Here is a 9,469-nt window from a genome sequence, read left to right on the forward strand (position 1 = left end):
GGCTTTGTCCGGCCTAGGTGTGGATAGCGCCCCGAACTCGGTCTTCCGAACACTAGGGGCTTCGCCGAAATTTAAAATTATAGAATTCTATGGCTAAGTGAGAGTGTTCTAGCATTATAGTCTGATTGCCTTGTTCGTTGTGTTGAGCGCCTCCCTCGAAGGACCCAAGAATGGGAAAAAGAGCGCTCATGTTTATCCCGAACACCCCATCACTCGTGCCATGGGGGCAGAAGCCGATGACTCGCCATCTCTCAAATTTGATAAACGGCCGCACAGAAGGTAATATTTTAAATTCAAAAAGCATTGCTTAGCGCACATGAACAAGTTTTCAGCGCACAGGACAAAACGAGCAAGTTTACTGAAAAATTACATTCATGGAATATTCATCCGCCACAAGGCGGGCACCCTTCAGAACGCCCTCATAATACATCTCGGGCTTGCGATGCTCCTTGCCCGACGGTGGCCTGTCCTTCACAAGCTTCTCAGCATCCAGCTTGCCCCAGTGCACCTTCGCACGAGCAAGCGCCCTACGGGCACCCTCGATGCATATGGAGCGCTTGATGACTTCGAGCCTTGGACAGGCCTCCACCAGCCACATCACAGCCCGAAGTAGCTCCCAGGCATGGCCTCCAGGCCACAGCCGGACAATGAGGCCCTTCATGGCCTATTCGGCCACCTTATGGAGCTCAACCATCTGTTTCAGCTGGTCGCTTAAGGGCACCGGGTGTTCGGCCTCAGCATACTGAGACCAGAACACCTTCTCCGCCGAGCTTCCCTCCTCGGCTCGATAGAAGGCGGCGGCATCCGACACGCTACAGGGCAAGTCTGCGAATGCTCCTGGAGAGCTCCGGATTCGGGTAAGTGACAAGTAATTCACTTTTATGTGCTTGCTTTGCATAAAGAATGCCTTACCCGCCGCTATCTTTTTTATTGCCTCAACCTCCTGGAGGGCCTTCTGGGCTTCGGCCTTGGCAGACTTGGCATCTTCAATGGCCGCCGCGAGCTCAGACTCTCACGTCTTCGAGTCAAGCTCCAAGCTCTCATGTTTTTTCATGAGAGCCTAGACCTCTTGCCACACCTCGCCAACCTGCGTCTCATGCTTCTCCCGCTCGGTGCACTCCGCGGCCGCCCTCTTCTCGGCCTCAGACAGCGCTCGCTTAAGGGTCGCCACCTCAGTTGTGGCCCCTACAATAGCCGCATTAATCCTGTCACGTTTTGCAATTGCACCTTTCACATATTTCAATAAGGTATTTCTTACCTTCCTTTTCCTCGAGCTGCTGCTTGGCTAGGCCGAGCTCTTGCTCGGACCACTCGAGGTTCTGCTTCAGCGTATCCACCTCCGCAGTCAGTGCGGCGGAGGCCAGCAGCAAAGCCTACGCATATTGTCTTGATTATGTTAGACTCCTGCGAATGTTATTAGATCCTCTATTCGGCTTTTCTTTCCGAACGCCGAACAAAGCATCAGGGGCTACTGTCTATGCGGTAATATTTTTACATATTCTTTACTTACCTCAAAACCTGTTAGAAGGCTGGCACAGGCTTCAGTCAATCCGCTCTTGGCAGACCGAACCTTCTGGATCACCGCACTCATAATAGTGCGGTGCTCCTCGTCGATGGAGGCGCCGTTAAGCGTCTCCAGCAAATTGTCCGGCGCCTCCGGTTGGACGGAGGTCATCGGCTCGCTAGGCTCGCTCCTCTTGGAAGGAGGCTGCCTACTGGAGTCCGGAGCCATTGAAGATTCCAGTGTGGTGTCCGGCTCAAGGCCGGACTTGGAGCCCTTGGGGGTTCTATCCCCATTACGCCTGGAGTCCAGGAGGTTGCCTGGCGGCGCCTCCAGGACCACTTCCTCCTGGCTTGGAACCTGTTGGGACGCCACCTCGGCGCCATCCGTAGGATGGGGGGAGGAAGCCGTCGGAAGCGAATTCACATCCAACGAATCCAGGGAGCCGCTCGACGACTCGTCGAGCCCGGCCTTGAGCGGACTTCACAATCATGTTCGACGTAAGGAAAAGTTGTGCAATGGGGGAGTACTATGAGTCACTCCGGTATTCGGATACTTACGATCTCGCCAGGGGCTTGGCCCTGTACAGCCACTCCTCTTCGCCATCATCGGCGTTGGTGGAGTAGTCCGGAGGAGGGGTCTTCCCCCTCTTGGACCCTTCGGCCTTCCTGGTTGGGGCGGCCTTCCTTTTCTTCCCTCCCCCCGCTGGAGGGGGAGAGGTCTCTTCTTCCTCCTCCTCGTCTTTGTGGGAGGAATGCGCCTTGGAATCGTCGGATGATGAATCCGACACCTCCTGGCGCCGGGCACTCTTTTGAGTCCCCGTAGCCTTCTTCTTGGCCTTCTTCTCCGGCACCACGTAGGGTGCCGGTACCAGCAGCTTCGCCAAGCGAGCGTCCGCAGGGCCTTCGGGCAAAGGAGCCGGGCAGTTGATCTGTCCGGACGTCTCCTGCCAATCCTGTCAAAGGTAAGGGAGCTTAGATCCCGCATGGAGTCAAACTATGAAGAACTAATACCTTGTAAAAGGTAAAAACCGCTTACCGCACGAGCGTGACGCTGCGTGCTGAATCCGCGATCCTCGGTAGTTGATACGCGGGCCTCGGCGCCCTTAAAAAGCACCTTCCAGGCATCTTCATACGTCGTGTCGAAGAGCCTACTCAGAGTTCGGTGCTGCGCCGGGTCGAACTCCCATAGGTTGAAAGCCCGTTGTTGACACGGGAGGATCCGGCGGATGAGCATAACCTTGACTACGTTGACAAGTTTGAGCTTCCTGTCCACCAGGGTTTGGACGCATGTTTGGAGTCCGGTCAGCCCTCCTTTTTTACCCCATGACAGGCCTGTCTCTTTCCGGGAGGCGAGCCGCGTAGGGGGTCCGGATCGGAACTCGGGGGCTGCACCCATTCAAGGTCACGCGGCTCAGTGATGTAAAACCACCCCGAGTGCCACCCCTTTAGGGACTCCACGAAGGAGCCCTCGAACCATAGGACCTTGGGCATCTTGCCCACCATGGCGCCTCCGCACTCCGCTTGGGTGCCGCGCACCACCTTTGGCTTGACATTGAAAGTCTTGAGCCATAGGCCGAAATGGGGGCGGATGCGGAAGAAAGCCTCGCACACGACGATAAACGCTGAGATGTTGAGGACAAAGTTCGGGGCCAGATCGTGGAAATCCAGGCCATAGTAGAACATGAGCCCCTGGACAAATGGGTGGAGAGGGAAGCCTAGTCCATAGAGGAAACGGGGGAGGAACACCACCCTCTCATGGGGCCTAGGGGTAGGGATGAGTTACCCCTCTTCGGGAAGCCGGCGCGCAATGTCGTTAGACAAGTATCTGGCCTTCCTCAGTCTTTTGATATGTCCCTCCATGACAGAGGAGACCATCCGCTTGCCTCCCGCTCCGAACATGGCTGGAGAAGGTTGAGGTGGGGCGTGCGGACTTGGGCGCTGGAGCTCGAGTGCGCGGAAATGGATAGGCAAAGGAGGAAGAAGGTGTGGATGAAAAGGTGGATCCTTATCCCCTTATATGGGCGGACGCGACTATGCGCCCCCACCAGCCTGGTAAAACTCGCTTATCTCCCAAGCGCCGTAGTCAATGGCGCTGTTGGGTTACCCACACCCGTATTGATGAGAATACCGGAATAAGGGGACATGATCTCTGCTTTAACAAGACGTGCCAAGGAAACCGCCTCGCTAAACGCGCTGAGGTGGGACAGTAAAACGATTCGAATAAAGACTTGGTCGTGGTGTGATGTCACGCTACGGAATACGTCAGCAGATTAGATTTTTGTAAATATTATTCTCTCTATGGCAATATGTGGAAACTTATTTTGCAGAGCCGGACACTACCTTTGTGTTCAAAATCTTCCATGAAGTACTTGGAGGAGGAACCCGCCTTGCAATGCCGAAGACAATCTGCGCGCCGGGCTCGTCGGCATTGAAGCCTAGTTTAGGGGCTACTGAGGGAGTCCTGGATTAGGGGGTGTCTAGATAGCCGAACTATACCTTCGGCCGGACTCCTGGACTATGAAGATACAAGATTGAAGACTTCATCCCGTGTCCGGAAGGGACTTTCCTTGGCGTGGAAGGCAAGCTTGGCGATATGGATATGTAGATCTCCTACCATTGTAACCGACTCTGTGTAACCCTAGCCCTCTCCAGTGTCTATATAAACCGGAGAGTTTTAGTCCGTAGAAAAAACAACAATCATACCATAGGCTAGCTTCTAGGGTTTAGCCTCTCTAATCGCGTGGTAGATCTACTCTTGTACTACCCATATCATCAATATTAATCAAGCAGGACGTAGGGTTTTACCTCCATCAAGAGAGCCCGAACCTGGGTAAAACATTGTGTCCCCTGCCTCCTGTTACCATCCGACCTAGACGCACAGTTCGGGAACCCCTACCCGAGATCCGCCGGTTTTGACACCGACACCTTGGTTCTCAAAAACTAAGGGAAATACTTACCCTACTTTGCTGCATCATCCCTTCCTCTTTGGGGAAAACCAACGCAGTGCTCAAGAGGTAGCAATCTGACTGGGCCGTCGGCCAATAAAAACATGTACGGAAGGCCTTGCTTACAAGGGCCCGAGCTGCGGCGTGGTGGCCGCCGAGTCCGGCATGGATTTCTGCCAAAAGCTTCCGCCCTTCCTCTTTAGAGATGCACCTTTGAAGGACTCCGGTAGTGCTTTTCTTATAAAGCTGTCCCTCGTGGATCTTGTAGGATGTAGATTGTCGCACTATGCAGCGTGCCTCATTTTGGTCCTCGGGTAGTTCCTGCCTGGTTAGGTAGGCCAGGAATGGCTCTGCCCAGGGGGCGATGAAGGACATTATTACATGGGCTGAAGGTGTTATTTCAATGGCAGAGCCTCCGATTGTGTCAGAGTGTTCGGTATCCGGTGTTGTGGCCGGATCCGGGCTATTATTGCCGGTGTCCCCTTCCCATACCACAGATGGCTTAAACAGTTTTTCCAGGAAGATGTTAGGTGGGATAGGGTCGCGCTTAGCACTGAGACGGGCGAGGATATCCGCCGCCTGATTATTTTCCCGAGCCACATGGTGGAATTCAAGCCCCTCGAACCGAGCTAACATTTTGAGAACAGCGCTGCGATATGCTGCCATTTTCGGATCCTTGGCATCGAAGTCTCCATTTATTTGGGATATTGCGAGGTTTGAATCCCCAGGCACCTCCAAGCGTTGAATGCTTATGGAAACTGTCATCCGGAGACCGTGCAATAGGGCCTCGTATTCGGCTGCGTTATTGGAGTCTGTGTATAGTATTTGGAGTACATATTGAACTGTATCCCCGGTGGGGGATGTCAGGACGATGCTAGCCCCAATACCAGCCAGCATTTTAGAGCCGTCGAAGTGCATGATCCAATTAGAGTACGCGCCGTACTCTTTAGGGAGTTCGGTTCTGTCCATTCGGCGCTGAAATCAGCCAGCACTTGCGACTTGATGGCTCACCGTGGTTTGTATGTTATGTCGAACGGGAGGAGCTCAATGGCCCATTTGGCAATCCGGCCCGTGGCATCGCGGTTGTTTATTATGTCGTTGAGTGGTACTTCAGAGGCCATCGTGATTGAACACTCTTGAAAGTAGTGTCGTAATTTCTGGGATGCCATGAATACCGCGTATGCTATCTTTTGGTAATGTGGGTACCGTGATTTGCATGGAGTGAGGACGGTAGATACATAGTATACCGGCTTTTGAAGTGAGAATTTATGTCCATCTGTCTCTCATTCGACGACAAGCACTGCACTTACAACTTGATGTGTTGCCGCTATATATAATAGCATTGGTTCACCGACATTTGGCGCGGCCAAGATTGGGTTGGTCACCAGGATGGCTTTTATGTCTTCCAATCCGCCGTGGCTGCGTTCGTCCACTCGAGGTGTTCGGTGAGCCAAAGAAGGCGATAAAGGGGGAGTGCCTTTTCTCCTAACCGGGAGATAAAGCGGCTTAGGGCCGCCACACATCCAGTTAACTTCTGGATTTGCTTGAGGTCAGTTGGTGTAGCCAACTGCGACATGGCTCGGATTTTAGCCGGATTTGCTTCAATTCCTCTACTAGAGACGATGAAGCCCAAGAGTTTTCTGGTAGGTACGCCGAAAACGCATTTTTCTGGATTGAGCTTAATGTCGTATGTTCGGAGATTGTCGAACATGAGCCTCAAGTCGTCTATTAAGGAGTCGACGTGTCTGGTTTTAATGACCACATCATCTACGTATGCCTCCACTGTCTTGCCAATCTGCTTTTCCAGACATGTCTGAATCATGCGCTGATATGTTGCGCCGGTGTTTTTGAGCCCGAAGGGCATTGTATTAAAACAGAAGGGGCCGTATGGAGTGATAAATGCTGTTGCAGCTTGATCGGACTCCGCCATCTTAATCTGGTGGTAACCAGAGTATGCATTGAGGAAGCACAATGATTCGTGTCCTGCAGTAGCGTCGATGATTTGATCGATGTGAGGGAGAGGGAAGGGATCCTTTGGGCAAGCCTTATTATGGTCCTTGAACTCGACGCATAGGCGCCAGGATTTTTCCTTCTTTGGTACCATCACCAGGTTGGTTAGCCAGTCCGGATGTTTTATTTCTATAATGAATCCGGCCTCCAGTAGCTTGGCTAGCTCCTCTCCCATGGCTTGTCACTTAGGTTCAGAGAAACGCCGAAGAGTCTGCTTGACCGGCTTGAATCCTTTTAGAATGTTGAGGCTATGCTCGGCCAATCTGCGTGGGATCCCTGGCATGTCTGAAGGATGCCAGGCGAATATGTCCCAATTCTCGCGCAGGAACTCCCGTAGTGCGGCGCCTAGAGCGGGGTTTAACTGTGCCTCGATGGATGCTGTTTTTGTGTGATCCATTCAATGGACTTGGAATTTGACTATTTCGTCCACTGGTTTAAAGGAGGTGGACTTGGATCTTTTGTCTAGTATCACGCCGTCCCTATCCACTGTAGAGCGCAGTGCGGTTAACTCCTCCGCCACAAGGGCTTCGGATAGTGCCTCGAGGGCCAGTGCGGCTATTTTGTTCTCGGTGCGGAGTGCTATGTCCGGATCACTAGCTAGAGTGATGATTCCATTGGGTCCGGGCATTTTGAGCTTCATGTACCCGTAATGGGGTATGGCATGAAAAATCGTGAATGCCTTCCGCCCCAGAAGGGCGTGATATCCGCTACTGAACGGGGCCACTTGGAATGTGATTTCTTCGGACATGTAGTTCTCCGGAGTGCCAAATACCACATCTATGGTGATTCTCCTAGCGCAACGTGCCTCCCGACTAGGGATAATTCCTCGGAAGGTCGTGCTGCTTTGCTCTTTAAGGTTGCTGTTTATTCCCATTTTTTGAAGGATCTCCTCATAAATGAGGTTTAATCTGCTGCCGTCGTCCATGAGCACTTTAGTGAGCCGAAAGCCATCCACAATTGGATTGAGGACCAAAGCAGCTGGTGCTCGAGTTGTTAGGAATTGAGGTTCGTCACTGGCATTGAAGGTGATAGCCGTGTCGCTCCATGAATTTGTTGCTGCCACGTGGCAGACTTTGGCAAGGCTGCGGAGTACTCGCTTATGCCTATTATTTGAGGCGAAGGTCTCGAAGACTGTTAGTACCGTATTGTGATCCCCGGGGAGGTGTTCTGGGGTGTTCTGGATGAGGAGATTCTCACCGCTTTTGGCCACCTGCCAGAGTACCCAACATGCTCTAAGGCTGTGTGTTGGTATGGCATCTGCTGTACTAAGAATTTTGCAGGGCCCGTTAAGCCATCCCTCCAATACAGTTCCACGCCCTGTAGTGGGCTTTTGTTTCTTTATAATTGAGTCGGGCGACTTATGAGAGTGCACCCTTTTAGTTCGGACTGGGGGTTTTGTCAGGGCTGGATTATCCCAGAATTGTGTTTGGGTTTTCCAGGCGCTTTCCATCGCACAGTATTTCCGTACTATGGCCGCCAAGTCGGCGAAGTGTGCAATGTCGCGGTGACTTATGGCGTTGAGGATCCCCTTGTCCGTGCAATTGTTGCAAAAGAACGAAATTGCGTCTTCCTCGCGACAGTCCTTGACCTTGTTCATTACAAGGTGGAATCTGGCTCAATAGTGATGTACTGTCTCTTGGGGCGCTTGTCTAATGTGGGAAAGATCGTTTGTATATGTGTGGGTGGGTGGATTTAAGTCCAGACCTTAACCCAATTTGAGATCCCAGGGCGGGGGAGTTTCCGATCTTGGAAGTTCGGACTCCGGGATGTTGCTCCGCGGGTTCGGTATGCAACCTGACTCCAGGTTCAGGGTTAGGAATATGTCCTCCCGTGAGCGAGTATCCGGCTCGGAGAGCTCCGAATCTGGACATAGTTCGTCCTCAGGACAGAGGGAGAAACGCTGCATTGTTCCTCCACCACCGCTATTTGATGGGTGAACGGCGGAGAGTTAATCTCCCTTTGGTCAGGTTTAAGCCCGATCTGATCGTAGTCCGTAGCGATTCCCAGAGTGGCGATGCGATCCAAGAGCTCATTCAAAGAGGAGAGCTGCATTGGATCCATCTGTTCGGTGAATTTTGAGCCGGTGTGGAGGCTGTTTTCGATGACCCGAGAAGTCATCATTGGCGCAGCAGCCGAGCGGGCGGTCATGACGAAGCCGCCTAGTCGGAGCGTTTGGCCTAAAGCCAGGGCTCCCCCAGAAGTGATGTTGTCTTTGACACTGAGACGAGCCATCCCCATTTACGATGATGACACAGTGGAACTCTCAATGAAAGCACCAATGTCGGTGTCAAAACCGGCGGATCTCGGGTAGGGGGTCCCGAACTGTGCGTCTAAGGTGGATGGTAACAGGAGGTGGGGGACAAGATGTTTACCCAGGTTTGGGCCCTCTTGATGGAGGTAATTCCCTACTTCCTGCTTGATTGTTTTGATGATATGAGTATTACAAGAGTTGAGCTACCACGAGATCGTAGAGGCTAACCCTAGAAGCTAGCCTATGGTATGATTGTCTGTTGTCCTACGGACTAAAACCCTCTGATTTATATAGACACCGGAGGGGCTAGGGTTACACAAGGTCGGTTACAAGGGAGGAGATCTACATATCTGTGCTTCCTAGCTTGCCTTCCACGCCAAGGAGAGTCCCATCCGGACACGGGACGAAGTCTTCAATCTTGTATGTTCATAGTCCAACAGTCCGACCAAAGGATATAGTCCGGCTGTCCGGAGACCCCCTAATCCAGGACTCCTTCACTTCCCAATGCCTTCCTCTAGGACCAAATAATGGTGAAGTGTTATGTAGTCGACGTTCACATAAACCCACTAGAGGAGAGACAACATACATCTCATCAAAATATCGAACGAATACCAAATTCACATGACTACTAATAGCAAGACTTCTCCCATGTCCTCAGGAACAAACGTAACTACTCACAAAGCATATTCATGTTCATAATCAGAGGGGTATTAACATGCATATAGGATCTGAACATATGATCTTCCACCAAATAAACCAA

Source organism: Triticum aestivum, chromosome 3A (genome assembly GCF_018294505.1).
Source record: "Triticum aestivum cultivar Chinese Spring chromosome 3A, IWGSC CS RefSeq v2.1, whole genome shotgun sequence".
Taxonomy (NCBI): domain Eukaryota; kingdom Viridiplantae; phylum Streptophyta; class Magnoliopsida; order Poales; family Poaceae; genus Triticum; species Triticum aestivum.